At 35.4% G+C, this 15,718-nt stretch overlaps 1 protein-coding gene across 1 annotated transcript in view; it reads right to left on the bottom strand.

Moving 5' to 3' along the window:
* Smp_155050 (agrin, putative) overlaps positions 1 to 15,718 on the bottom strand; it is a gene marked incomplete at both ends in the record, with an annotated part of 123,646 nt that overhangs the window by 49,110 nt on the left and 58,818 nt on the right. The window lies entirely within an intron of this gene.

The raw sequence follows: 15,718 nt of genomic DNA, 5'->3' as shown, positions 1-15,718 counted from the left end.
GGATTTCTTGAGGTTATCTAATAGCTGGTTGTTAGGGAACACATGATTAAATAATGAAAAAACCCTTTATGATATGAAAATACAACGATTAATTTATTAAAGTTTATAAATATGACTGAATAGTTTCTTTTTCTCAATACTCTTTAAATCCTTATCAGCTTTGCAAATTTCATTTTTGAAATAGACGAAATATTTTTTTATAAGTAAAGATGGATGGTGGCTAGCAGTGGAATCCAAGACGCGCGTTTCGTCCTATTTGGGACTCGACAGTTGGATGTACCTGCATCTCAGAGTTGATATTCACTCTGGAACACCAAGTGAATATAACTTCACCCCATTGCACAAGCAGGTGGCTATCAGAAAATTTTTTAACCCTTTTGGTTAAAGATTTGTAGAATATTCTTCTTAAATAACTGTTTGAATATGAACATATTCGTTCTTTTTTCTTAATGTTCAATAAATGTGTAAAATCTAATGTTTTTGAGCATTATTACACTTGTTTATTGGATGACAACTATACATTAGACCATAATTTTCACTGAAGATTTCGTTTCAATCATCCAAAACTATCTACAAACATCTAAGAATACACTAACGTAGAACCTTTTGAATTTGCTGGTCGCTCAATTTTGTGGATTGTTTGAAGTTAGACATTAACACCTTTGAATGGTGGCTCAGTGGCCTAGAAGTTAAAAGTTCATGTGCAAGATCTGAGGTCTCGGGATCGAGTCCCGCGTGCGGGATTGTAGATGTTTATTGATGAGGAGTCCTATACTAGGATGAAACGGTCGTATAGAACTTCCAGGTTTTCAATGATTTTCAAACATTGATCGATTCATGATCTCAATCGAAAATATTGGTTATTTTTAATGAAAACAATGCCAAATTTTGATGATGAATTATACAATTTCTATCTACTAACAAACAATACTAAGCTTAGCTATATCCTAATAAATCGTTTTAACTTATGAACATCAGAAGGGGTTTTGTGGAGATTTCAGTATTTTCATAGTTGAAAGCATGAATCAATTGAAGCTAGACCATCAAGGAAAACCTGAATGCACTGGACGGCCGTTTCGTCCTATTGTGAGACTCCTCAGCAGTGCACATCCACGAGCATCAGTTCTCTTTTTAATATCTCACTAGTTTCTATTTCACTTGTCTAACTTTCAAGTTATTTGTTCTTGAATATCTACAATATATATATGTACATAGATTTGTCTTCTTCCCCTATTGTATTACAAAAAATACATTTGGATACTTCAATCTTTTTTTCCAAAATGTAAAAATCTGAGAAAATATGAATATTTTTTTTACAGAAATAGTCTAGAATTTTTTTTAATTTTTCTACTTTGATGAACACTTCCGGATGAAAGAAAGAAAATAATTATAGTCTGATATATTGCGATAGTCGAAAATTGGTCGTTCTTTTTCTTTTTTACCTTTTACGTTCTCACAGTTTATATCCTAAACAATTTTGTTTGATTATTATGAGAGAGTATTCCATTCAAAGGATTTTTTAGATGATTGAAAAACTAGAAAGTTACTTACTTACTTAGTTACTTGCGCTTGTTACTCCCAATGGAGCATAGGCCGCCAACCAGCATTCTCCAATCCACTCTGTCCCACCCCTTCCTTTCTAGTTCTATCCAGTTTTTGTTCATTCTTTTCATGTCTGTCTCCATTTCTCGGCGTAATGTGTTCCTTGGTCTTCCTCTTCTCCTTTGACCTTCAGGATTCCATGGGAGGGCTTGTCTTGTGACGCAATTGGGTGATTTCCTCAAAGTGTTCCTTATCCACTTCAAGAGCTTCTTCCTGATTTCTTCCTCCGCTGGATGGAATCTGGTTTGTTGTCTCTCACAGTAGGTTGTTGCTGATAGTGTCTGGCCAACGGATCCGAAGTATCTTGTGTAGACAACTGTTAATAAACACCTGTATCTTCTGGATTATGGCATTCGTAGTTCTCCACGTTTCCACCGCATACAATAGAACTGTCTTGACATTTGTATTGAAAATTCTGATCTTGGTGTTTGTTGACAACTGTTTTGAGTTCCAGATGTTCTTTTGTTGCAAGTATACTGCTATTGCTTTGCCGATCCTCGCCTCACATCTGCATCTGATTCACTGTGTTCATCAATGATTCATCAATGGTTCGGAAGTAATGAACTTGCTATGAGATGCGAAGATCTTAAATTCGATTCCTCGTGAATGAAATGACCACTCAGTGATCTGCGTTTGTTACTATTTTGTTACTAGTGATGTTAACGCTTTCATTAAAGTTTAGTTTACCTTGGAATTTTGTGACGTACACCTTCTAAAGAAAAATGTCTGCCTACCTCTCACTTAACTCCGCCTGTAGCTCTTCTAGATTTACTGCCGGTCCCAAGCCCGGGTAAAGGAGGAGGGTTGGGCATGGGGTTAGCGACCCCATCCCGTAGAAAAGCTAACTCGCTAAAAAAACGCTAACCAGAAAAAATAATTCAAACCATTTAAACTATGCCCTGGGAGTTGAAGGAATAATTATGACGTCTCATGATGAAAGCCGAAATTCTTCGGAAGTCACGAGACCGATGCACCTTCTAACAACAAGAGCAACACTCTTTATAGGTACATGGAACGTCCGGACAATGTGGGAGACAGGAAAGACTAACCAAATAGCAATGGAAATGAGGAGATACAACTTGGCAGTACTCGGAATCAGCGAAACCCATTAGACATAAACTGGACAACAAAGGCTAGGTACAGGAGAGATGCTGCTGTACTCCGGTCACGAAGGGGAAAATGCTCCACACACCCAGGGAGTAGCTCTAATTCTGTCCAAAGAAGCACGAAATGCACTTGTGGGATGGGAATCTCATGGACCCAGGATAATCAAAGCATCATTCAGAACAAAGAAGCAAGGGATCACAATGAACATTATCCAATGTTATGCACCCACCAATGATAGCAACGACGATGATAATGATCAGTTCTATGAAAGGCTGCAATCAATAATAGCGAAGTGCTCACGAAAGGACCTCACCATCCTGATGGGAGATCTAAATGCTAAAGTTGGAGTGGACAACACAGGATATGAAGATGTAATTGGTCGACATGGATTAGGAGAGAGAAATGAAAATGGGGAGAGACTTGCAAACCTATGTGCATTCAACAAATTGGTTATAGGCGGCACAATATTCCCACACAAGCGCATACACAAAGCTACATGGATCTCACCGGACCACACCACAGAGAACCAGATAGACCACATCTGTATCAACAAAAAATTCCGAAGGTCAATGGAAGATGTGAGAACCCGGAGAGGAGCTGACATAGCTTCAGATCACCACCTGGTTGTGGCCAAGATGAGACTGAAGCTAAAGAAACACTGGACAACTGGACAAACAGCACTACAAAGGTTCAATACAACCTTCCTTAGAGATATTGACAAGCTCCACGAATTCAAGATAACTCTCAACAACAGGTTCCAAGCTCTACAGGATCTACTGAAAGAACAAGAAACTACTTTGGAGGACAACTGGAAAGGGATCAAAGAAGCACTAACTTCAACGTGTCAGGAGGTTCTTGGTCCTAAGAAGCATCATCATAAGGAATGGATCTCTATGGGAACCCTGGACAAAATTCAAGAAAGGAAGAACAAGAAACTAGCAATTAACAACAGCCGAACACGAGCAGAGAAAGTCAAAGCACAAGCAGACTACGCAGAAGCAAACAGGGAAGTGAAGAAAAGCATTAAAGCCGACAAGCAGAAATACATGGGAGAACTAGCAACGGCGGCGGAAAAAGCTGCAAGAGAAGGGAATATGAGACAACTATATGATACAACGAAGAAATTGGCAGGAAGATATAGCAAACCGGAGAGACCAGTCAAGGACAAAGAAGGAAAGACAATCACTGAGATTCAAGAACAGAGGAAAAGATGGGCAGAATACTTCGAGGAACTGCTGAATAGACCAGCCCCATTGAATCCACCGAACATCGAAGCAGCACACACTGACCTTCCAATAGATGTCACTCTACCAACGATCGAAGAAGTCAAGATGGCCATCAGACAAATCAAAAGTGGGAAGGCGTCAGGACCTGACAATATACCAGCTGAAGCACTGAAGTCAGACATTGAATTAACTGCAAACATGCTTCACCTTCTATTCAAGAAGATTTGGGAAAAAGAACAAGTGCCAATGGACTGGAAAGAAGGATATCTCATCAAGATACCAAAGAAAGGAGATCTGAGCAAATGTGAGAACTACAGAGGCATCAGTTTGTTATCAGTACCAGGAAACGTTTTCAACAGAGTGCTGCTGAATCGGATGAAAGACGCAGTAGACGCAGAACTTAGGGATCAACAGGCTGGATTCCGTAAGGATCGGTCGTGCACAGACCAGATTGCGACACTACGGATCATCGTTGAACAATCAGTTGAGTGGAACTCATCACTATACGTCAACTTCATTGACTATGAGAAGGCGTTTGACAGCGTGGACAGGAGAACATTGTGGAAACTTCTTCGACACTATGGAGTTCCTGAAAAGATTGTCAACATTATCCAGAACTCATACGATGGACTACAGTGCAAAGTCGTGCATGGAGGACAGCTGACAGATGCATTTCCAGTAAGGACCGGAGTCAGACAAGGCTGTCTACTCTCCCCATTCCTTTTCCTTCTAGTGATTGACTGGATTATGAAGAATTCGACATCTGAAGGGAAATATGGAATACAATGGACATCTCAGAATCAATTAGATGATTTGGACTTCGCAGATGACCTAGCCCTCCTCTCTCATACACACGAACAAATGCAGATGAAGACAGCAAATGTAGCAGCAGCCTCCGCATCGATAGGCCTCCACATTCGCAAAGGAAAAAGCAAGATTCTCAAATGCAACACGGAGAACACCAACCCAATCACACTTGATGGCGAAACTCTGGAAGAGGTGGAAACATTCACGTACCTGGGAAGCATCGTTGATAAACAAGGAGGATCTGGTGCAGATGTAAAGGCGAGGATTGGCAAAGCATGGGCAGCATTTTTACAATTGAAGAACATATGGAACTCAAAACAACTCTCAACTAATTTCAAGGTCAGAATCTTTAATACGAACGTCAAGACAGTCAGTTCTACTGTAGGGAGCTGAAACGTGGAGAACTACTACGACCATCATCAGGAAGGTACAAGTATTTATAAATAGTTGTCTAAACAAAATACTCAACATCCATTGGCCGGATACTATCAGCAACAGCGTTTTATGGGAGAGGACAAACCAGCTTCTAGCTGAAGAGGAAATTAGGAAAAGACGTTGGAAGTGGATCGGACATACACTGAGGAAATCACAAATGTGCATCACGACTCAATCCCTAACTTGGAATCCTGAAGGGAAGCGGAAAAGTGGAAGGCCAAAGAACAAACTACGCTGGGAAATGGAAGCAGATATGAAAAGGATGAATAACAACTGGAAAGAACTGGAAAGGATCGCCCATGACAGAGTTGGATGGAGAATGCTGGTGAGCGGCCTATGCTCCTCGACGAGGGGTAACAGGCGTAAGTAAGTAAGTTAGTAAGTACCTATCACTTAGTTGCTTAATCCACTTAAAGTAACCCATATAATTTTATCGCAAGGGGGTTTTGTAGAGATCTGGTTGATCTGGCTAATCTGTATATTTTTTTGAAAGTAATTACTGAATGCATACTAGCTTATAAGCATAATGAGATTGATACAATATTAGGAAAAGGATCATCCATTAATTGAATGATAAAAGTCTTTAATTATTTCGACTGAATATTAGTGACAAATTTTTAATTAATGAGAAGCATGCAGTACATGTAAAGTACATTTAGAGTTATCACGATTGAGTAATACGTGAAAAACATAGATAAGATGGTGGTATAACTACAATGTCATATGTAGTTTAAGGTGGTAGATGCCAAATCTTTGTCACAGAAGATATATTACTCAGTGTATTAACCAGGATTCAGCTTAGTGTTTTACAGAACTTACGTACTGTGTTATATGACAGCTATCGCCACTGTTTAGGGCTGTAGTGCGTTGAGAGATTGAACTGTATGTTTCTTTTACAGAATGAAATGGAACTTTGATTTATTCACTTTAATGTAAACGTCTTATTCATACACATGTTATTTAATTGAGACTGTGAGTGATGTAGTTCCCAACTTCATAACAGACGAAAGTTCCCTCCCTATGATGATGAGTATCAGGCAGAGTGAAACACGGCTGGAATTCTTCTTTCCGAATTCCCACAATTCCGTTACAGAAAATAAACTATAATACGGCCGTTAACTTATATGCAAAACTACTTATTCTCATACGTATTTCAAGTTTAGACAAAACTTGCTAGTCACATATAAACTCTTGGTCACTAACCGACGATACAAATAATTTTCTGTAGAGAAAGAATTTCTAATATGTTGAACAGTGAGACATAAAGTTAAACACTTGAAAAAACATTTGATTTCCTTAAGTTATCTTTTTAAAGTTTGTTATGAATAGCGATAATTAGAGGACTAGTGAGAAAATGTATCATTTTAATCTGAATCTCTTCAAAACTCTAAAGGCTTGGATTTTAATTCTTTTCCAACAGGTTAGTATGTTAAATAGGAAATCAAGTTTAATACTCCAACAAGAGTATATGTTTCGATTTTTATATTAAAACATAGCAAAAAACAAAAACCCAGTACTTGATAGGTTTACAAAAATGTTACTTAACTCAACAATTTTATGTTGTTGATATAGTAGGTGTGTGGAGATTTTACACTTCTCATAGTCGTCTAGATTTGTAAATTCACGTGCGAAACCTAAGGTTCTCGGCTCGATTCCCAGATACGGGTTAGGGAATGTGCAATGATGAGGCGGCGAATAGTAGATCAAAATGGCCATCCAGTGCTTCTAGGTTTTAATTTATGGTCTAACTAAGAATAGTTCGTGATTCATCCTATGGAAATTATATATTAAGCAATAGGTGAATTAGACATTGTGATGTAAACTACTTTAAATACCACTTTTTTCGACGTGTTCTTATTGCAAAACAAAGAAAACATTTTTTATAGTGGAAACTATTTCGACTCTTCCTCATAATGTTTTCCAATGGACAGAGACAACAACAAGAATTCTTAGACAGTTCTGGTGGAGATAAACTACATTGTAACGGAGAGGAAGTCTTTTGTAAGTCCATTTTTGCAAGCAATAATTCCAATTTGAGAAAATGTTATAACAATTATGGCTTGAACTAGTTATTAACATCCACTCTTGTTTTGATAAACAATGATTCACACCTTTCTACTGTGCGCTCCTCAAACCTGTCTTCCAATAATTACATTAATAACTTAAAAAAACTGTATAATCGATTATTATTACTGTTTTAAGATGGATATGAAATCCAATAATGTGTTATGTAATTACCCTTTGTATAATAGTGTGCTCTAGTAATCACGCTACTACCAGTTTAGATCTAAGTGTTAATTCAGCTACAACCATAGATTTGTTTGGTAATATGCTATATCTTAATATATTTAGACGGAAAGAGTGTGCAACTAGATCATACTGAGCACTTATTTCGATAGCTGTTATGTTCCATAGACCGTAAATTATCACGTGACAAGATCGCCAAACAGAAAACCAACTCATACGACCTTGGCTCTAAATCAAACCAATGACGCGTCAACCAGAACGAGCAGCTTAAAGTCAACTCTGAGTTTTTGTTAGTTCTTCCCGACTAGCCCTGCCCGTTTAGTCCAGTACATAATCTCAGATCCCACTGTATGAATCATGTATTTCAAACATACTGGGTTTATATACAAACAGATTAGACCGCATTATACCATAAAATAGAAAATAACAGTTATACAAGATAAGGCCACAAGTGTCTGTGAGTGTAATACACTGTAACTAATAGATTGGGAATGACTTTAGATTAGTAAATTGTATAATAGTGGTCAATAAGTCAAACGGAAGCTTATGATAAAAGGGATATGAATAGACATATGGTATAGTTACTTAATAGTTACACAATAAGAATATATGTAATAATAGTCCATATATAATTCCTATCAGTTACCATTCACTTATTCTTCGTTAGGATATAACAATAACAATTAGGTCAATCACTATTTTATAGTAAGATTTTCTAACCTCAAAATCTATCAATAAAGCGGTGAGAATATAATTTATGGATGACCTTGAGAGTGTTCACATAATAACTACGACCAAATGAGGGTTATAAACCTGTGTGAGGAGTTCAAATTATGATTTACAGTTGACGGTTAAGGTTAGGAATTATACATGGGGTTTTCATCACGAACTAACACCAGCTATAATGCAAAAACTCTATTTAACCAAATGGATAAGTGAATTTCACTCCAAAATCCGAGATCTTTTATCTTATACCTAATTGGTTCGTCCATAAATTATAGTTTCGCCATTAAAGTTAAAGAAAATAACCATAATCATTTTAATGTCAGCCTTTATTTAGAATTCTTTTTTTTGGAATTAACGTATCCTTTTACCATAGTAGTATACAAAAATTCCTTCATAAAAATGGCATTTATTTGATTATTCTCAGTAGACTTGGCTGAAATGGGGTTTTTCTTCCACTGCTTCTTTGCTTATATCTGATGTTTTTTTTGTTTTTTTTTGGATTTCAACAAAGTGAAAACAAACTTTTTTTCTACAGTCAGTTATGTTTCTAAACGGTTAGTTTTGTCCATATTTCTTTTGAGAAAACTTATATGAACTAGTCCTAACTCCTTTTTTTCTTCTTGTTCTTCTTCTTCTTCATTTGTCTATAGTTCTATGGAAGATATTCAAAAAAATAATAGTTAACTGAATCAATATCTGGTACTTTGTTGATCCAATGATTCGTTTGAATGAAAGACCATAAACACACACACACACAAAGAGATTGTATATCAGTTAATATACTGAATATGTAAGTGAATAGATAGTTTTTTTAATAATTACACAGTGTATAACACTGGACGGATCGGATGCAAATGTAAAGGTGAGGATTAGCAAAGCAAGGACAAAATTTCTACGATTGAAGAACATATGAAACTCAAAGAAACTGTCATCTAACTTCAAAGTGAGAATCTTCAATACGAACGTCAAGACAGTCCTACTGTATGAAGCTGAAACGTGGAGAACCACTACATTCATCGTCAAGAAGGAACAAATATTTATAAACAGTTGTCTACGCAAAGTACTCAACATTCACTGGTCGGATACTATCAGCAACTGCCTACTAAGGGACAGAACAAATCAACTTCCAGTTGAAGAGGAAATTAGGAGACGACGTTGGAAGTAGGTCGGACATACATTAAAGAAATCACCAAACTGCATCACGAGGGAAGAGGAAAAGAGGAAGGCCAAAAAACACATTACGCCGGGAGATTGAAGCAGATATGAAAAGGATGAATGTTAACTGGAAAGAAGTGAAAAAGATTGTTCTGGACAGGGTTGGATATAGGATGCTGGTATGCGGCTTATGATCCTCTATGAGGGGTAACAGGTGTAAGTAAGTAAGTAATAACGCTGGACGATAGGTGATTAAAAGACTACATACTTTATTCTAGGTACATAAAGGATATATTTCCTAATTTACTTATAACTAAAAGCTGGGTGATGGTGGAGATTTGTTGTTCAGACTGAGATTTTGTTAGCGTTTTATCATCTGAGTAGGATGGTTTAATCGCGAAGCTTCCAACATTCTTTTTAATAACATTATGAGCATAAACGGAAGGTGAAAATGAGGTATTCGGATTTCTCCACATATGACTTATAGCATATCTTGTCGACCATGTTATTGATTGCCAACTGCTGACATTCATTATTTGAAGAATTATTTTGATTATCTTTTTCTTTGACCTAATTCTTGATCCTATATTTATCCATGATTTTTTCTAATTGATTGATAAAGTGGATATGTTTAGATGTATTTATTAGTCACATAGAGAATGAGACCCCACTTACAGTTAAGTAATAATGTTAGCAGCTTCTAACCTAAGTAACTACTCACAACAGAGTGATAACAGGTCTCTTAGTTTGTCTTTGGTTTCTAGCTGGTAGTTGTAGTGTAGTGAACGAAAAAACTAGTGGGGACAATCGTATGTGTTTAGGCATACATTACAAACTATCTTACTAAGATCTAATAACATTACAGCGAACGGTTAATTTGCAAAAAACAATCAATTGTCTCAATCTTCGCTGTTCCTTCTGTAAATATCAATCCATCTTCTCTAATTTCATTGTTTGTGCATTTTCCTACCAATCGCGCTTCATTTCAGTTCTTTCCTTATCGATCTTCTGCCAAAATACATACTATGTCTAACCATCACCATATACTACTTATACGGATATAAGTAGACCACACCAAGGTACTACGTCAGAGATTTTAACTAACTGATCAATAATCCGATTGTTTTCAATTTTTACTAATTTTAAGTTTAACACAATTAATGTTATTTATAAAATGGCTTATTGTTAACCGAGAAAGAAAACAAAGTTTAACTAATATCATTCATTATGTTGCAAATTTATCACTATCCTTTATACCTCATCTGTGATAAATGTACAACTGATTTCATAATTAATATTGTGGTGTGTGCTACTGATGTTGACAGATATAAGTAGTATGTATCATCAATCAAAAATGAAATGCCTTGAGGTAGAAGGTTGAGAAGATATAAAAGGAGAGAACTAGAACACAAAATGATTGATATGGAAATAAAGGAATAATGACGTCCGAAACAATTGATTGACATTTTGCAGAAGGAACAGTCAAGTTTGAGACAATTAATTGACATTTTGCAAATGAAAAAATTTACTTTATGGTTCTCAGATTTTACGAAGAAGTTCTGTAAATTTCTATTCAAATACATTCGATTGTCCCCATTTATGTTCTCGTTCACTACATAATGATATAGTCAAATTTCTATTACATGATCTCTGTCATGGTGGAGAAGATTTGTAGCACAGGTAGGTGATTTTGATGGAGTTTTGTTCTCTGAGCTGGGTCATGTTCACTCTTGGACTCGAACCCAGTACCTTTCGCTTCAAACACCATCGCGTTATCCATTCGGCCACTGAGTCCTGATAGCCACTTGCTAATAAATAAAATAATTTTTCTGTATGCTTCACTTAGAAACAATCATTAAAGTTTGGCTTTTCCTTACACGGTTATATTTCCCTTCTATATATCTGATTAGACTTTGAATTTAAATCAAAGTCAAATGGAAAATTATGGAATTATTTTTAATATATGGAGAAAAACGATTAATCGACTATTACATATTTGTACTTACTTATATATGTGTAGACATTTCTTGAGTGGTTAATGAAAATGATTACTGCATTTGACAACTAGGCTTTGAGAAAATTGTATATATTTTTAATGAAAACCTTTTTAATAGGTCAATTATAAACTGGTTTAAAACTACCTAAATATTTTAGGTAGTTGAAGGCTGTTGGTTCGATTCTGTGTACTTTTGTAAGTGAGCACTTATTAAAGATCTGTTACTATAAGACTGTGTTTTTTTCTTAGTGAATCTGAAGTTGATGTAGCAGATGGTTAGAGCCTTGAATGACATAGCTCAAAATCGTTTGGAATGGCGAATGTGCATCCACCCTTTGTGTTCTACCAAATTCTAATCTTCTGATTTCTCCATGTTCCTATCTTTTTCTGTTTCCAAATTTATTTCATTGAATTATACTCCTTGAATAACATCTTCAAACCTTAATCTTTCACATTACTGCTTATACTCTTACTACTTCTACCACTATAGGATTTGAATGGACAACTGCATCTCTGTGTTAATGTTGTGGTATGGCAACTCGAACTGATGTCGTACATTCAAAGTTCTACGTTGTGACTAACTGACTGACTGACTGCAGTTGATGTTAATTCATGATAAAAACAATTTTGAGTGTATAATATCATTTATGATAATTTAAGCATAATGTTGAGTAAAGCAATTATTTCTGTCTTAGAAATGTTTGTTTTTATTAAGATACTACTGATTTAAATTTAGTTACAAATTAGTTTCAAACACTTATTAATCAAGATTTTTATTTACTAATAGTATAAACTATTTCTAAACTAATTTGATATGATAAGAAATTTGCATAATTTGGATGTATATATTACAATGTTTTATGAAATCACAATATGAAACCTAGAAACAAACCGATTAGAAGTCAGTGCATAATAATTGGTTGACGAACCATTAATAACGAACAAAGATGGACGCGCGTTTCGTCGTACTTGGGACTCATTAGCTGAATGTACCGTAGTGAAGTGGATGATGCGATGGCGTTTGAAGCGAAAGGTACTGCGTTAAATTCCCAAACCGAATACCAACTTTGAGATGCAGGTACATCCAGCTGACGAATCCCAAATAGGACGAAACGCGCGTCCTGGATTACACTGCTAGCCATTATCCATCTTTGCTTATAATGCTTGTGAATTAAGACTATATCGAGGCAATACGTACAAAATGCATATATGCCAATAAGAGACTGATCAATTGCAATCCTAAACGTCAATGGGAAGATTCAAACAAACAATACTAATTGACATTAATAAAAAGGTTTCATCAAAAAAATTTTTTAAGAATCTTTAGAAAATAAGTGTAGCTAGTATTGCTTTAGAGATTTATTATCCTAAGGGTATATTATAATATCTAAGCAAAGTTCAAATAGAATCTGAACTTAAATATTAAATTATTTCAGGTTATTCTATGCAGTTTATCATTATACCAAGTTGTTTTACTTCGCAAACAAATTTCTGAACTTATCTGATTTTCAGTTTTTGATTAACGAAGTAATCAATAATGTCGTACTGATGAGATCAATTTATACCAAAAAAAAAAACAATCAGATCATTTTAATCATAACTGATAATCAAAAAGAAAACCGAATGGAAAAGACAATTTTTTTTCTTTTTCATTTAGTTTATTATTATTGTCAAAGTTCTAAATGAGTTTTCTTTTCTTTTTAGAAAGAAGCATTTAAATTTATCTAAATTGTTTTATTCCATACAGATTAGCGAATTTTTAAATTGTGGATATATATATATATATATTCGTGTGCCCCCAAATGCCCTGGTATGGCCGAGAGTGGGGAGAGTCCACTCTCCCTCTCCAAATGCTCTCACATGGCCACGCGTATATAGCCTCTGTTAGGGAAGTTCTACTTACTGCCTTCTCGTGGCAATAATGTTGTTTACGAGATCGAAAGGACGAAAAGTGAATGTCCGATGCTTTAATCGAGCTGGTGGACACGGAAAGTTCACCTAGGAGAGTTGGAAAACCCTGATTCCAAGCCAATGGTGCAAATGGGTATCAGTACCTAAGGGAACAAATGGCGTGTGAATCAATCGTTGGTCACCGACTACCATGGGACTACATCTCCTTACGATGCTCCACTGCCTCGTAGATCAGATCTTTAGGTCAAAGGCTCGGTGTATGGCCCCCTAAGAAAACCACTTGCTTCGGTTTGGGCACCCGGGTAGTATCACAGTCCTCACACAAATCAAATGAGATTTGTGTGGCGTATATATATCTGGTTCCCCTTCGTACCATTTTTTTATGTGTTCAAATAAATAAATAAATATATTCGAGAAAATAAACTGTAATTATTTTCAAAAGGTATATATATATATTTTTTAAAAAAGGTAAACGCCTAGATACTTATATTGTTCGAATTTGAAAATGAATGTCTTTGAGTAGCACAGTAGGCATTTATTTACAATTTAGTTGTTTACATTTTTAAATTAAGTTACTTTGATGACAACAAAGTCATCTTCATCCAACATTATCTAATAGTTACTGCCAATCGTCCGAAATCGATTAGCTTCACAGTTCATGGGGTTCTCATCTAACATTATTTTATAACTACAAATCAATAATGAACATCATATGACATCTTCATGAATCATCATACATTCATTTCAAAAGAATTTCTTGGATGTTATCAAATAATAACAGTTTGAAATTATAGAAAAAAGGTAGTTGCATTTCAGTTTTGTTTTACATCAGTTGAAATTTACTCGAAAACAAAACACATAAATCAACAATATTGAATTATCTAGAACTTGAATAGCTATGGTGTAGAAACTTTGAACTTGAAATTAAAATTTTTCTCATATTTATCCATGTGAGAACTTTTACGTACTCGGTTAGCATCATCAATGAACAATGGGGATTTGATTTAGACCTAAAGGAACGGATTGGCAAAGCAACGGCAACATTCCTACATTTAAAGAACATATGCAACTCAAAACAAATGTCAACAAACATCATGGTCACAATCTTCAATATGAACGTCAACACAGTTCTACTGTATGGAGCTCAGACTTTGAGAACTACCACAACCAGCATCACAAATGTACAAGTATTTATAAATAATTATCTATACGAGATACTCAATTTTCGCTGACTGGATACTATCAGCAACTGCTTACTAAGGGACAGAACAAATCGACTTCCAGTTGAAGAGAAAGTTAAGAAGAGACGACGGAAGTGGATGGGACATACATTGAAGAAACCATGAAACAGCATCATGAAGCAAGCTCTACCTTGAAATCCTGAAGGGACAGGGAAAGAGGAAGACCAAAGAACACACTGAGCCTATAATTGGAATCAGACATGAAAAGGATGAATGTTAACTGGAAAGAAGTGGAAAGGATTGTCGAGGACAGAGTTGGATGTAGAATGCTTGTGAGCGGCCTATGCTCCTTCACGAGGTTTAACATGCGTAAGTAAGTAATGCTTATGCATATTGTTTAAAATACATATATAATAATTAACTTCACTATAAAAAACTATGACTAAGCTTGTATCTCAATATTACTTGAAATTTTTTAGACTTATATAACTTCTAGTTACACTATATAATAAATCAGTATATATATTCAAGGATGAATAAATCAAACTTGACTATCAACACTAACAGTACATAATGATACATCAATAATGAATAGATCAAATAGTTTGAGGTTATTCTTCTTTATGTAATTACATAACAGCATCACTAGTTATGGTGTTAATGATATGTCATATAGAGTTTCATTAACTTTGGTAATCCAGAGAGTTTATTCAACTTGTAATTGTTGCAGTTGGATCTAAAATATACCTTTCATTCTCGTAAGCAAATATACTAAGTTTCATTCATTCCGAATGCTTAAGGTAGAATTAAGAAATTTTAAAACATTTCTTTGAGTTTTTCAATCGATATCATTATGTGAAAATGTATGTTTTTAATTGAACTATGATAAATAAATGGAAGAGAGATTATAGTTGAAATAATGAGTTAATTGAAGCTAGACCACCATGGAAAACCTAGAGGCACTGGACGACAGTTTCGTCCTATTATGGGACTCTTCAGCAATGCGCATCCACGATCCCACCTCACGAGATTCAAACCCAGAACATATCAGTCTTGCGCGCGAGCGCTTAACCACTAGATAGATATTAATAAAAACTAACTAACATCGAAAAAAAGACAATATCATGTTTGTCCATTCTTTACTATTGAAACATTCTTATTGATCAAGTTAAAACATGGTCATTCATCTAAATAACTCAATATTGTATAAATTATGTTAAGGTATTGTGATAGTGGAAAAGATTTGTAGCTCAGGTGGGTGATTTTGATGGATTTTTGTTCTCTGAGCTGGATGGTTTGGTCGTGGAGCTTTCATCGTCCTTTGG

The sequence above is a fragment of the Schistosoma mansoni genome (assembly GCF_000237925.1).
Source record: "Schistosoma mansoni, WGS project CABG00000000 data, supercontig 0062, strain Puerto Rico, whole genome shotgun sequence".
Classification (NCBI taxonomy): Eukaryota; Metazoa; Platyhelminthes; class Trematoda; order Strigeidida; family Schistosomatidae; genus Schistosoma; species Schistosoma mansoni.
The sequence above is the reverse complement of the archived record's forward strand: the minus strand, read 5'-3'. Positions and strand labels throughout refer to the sequence as shown.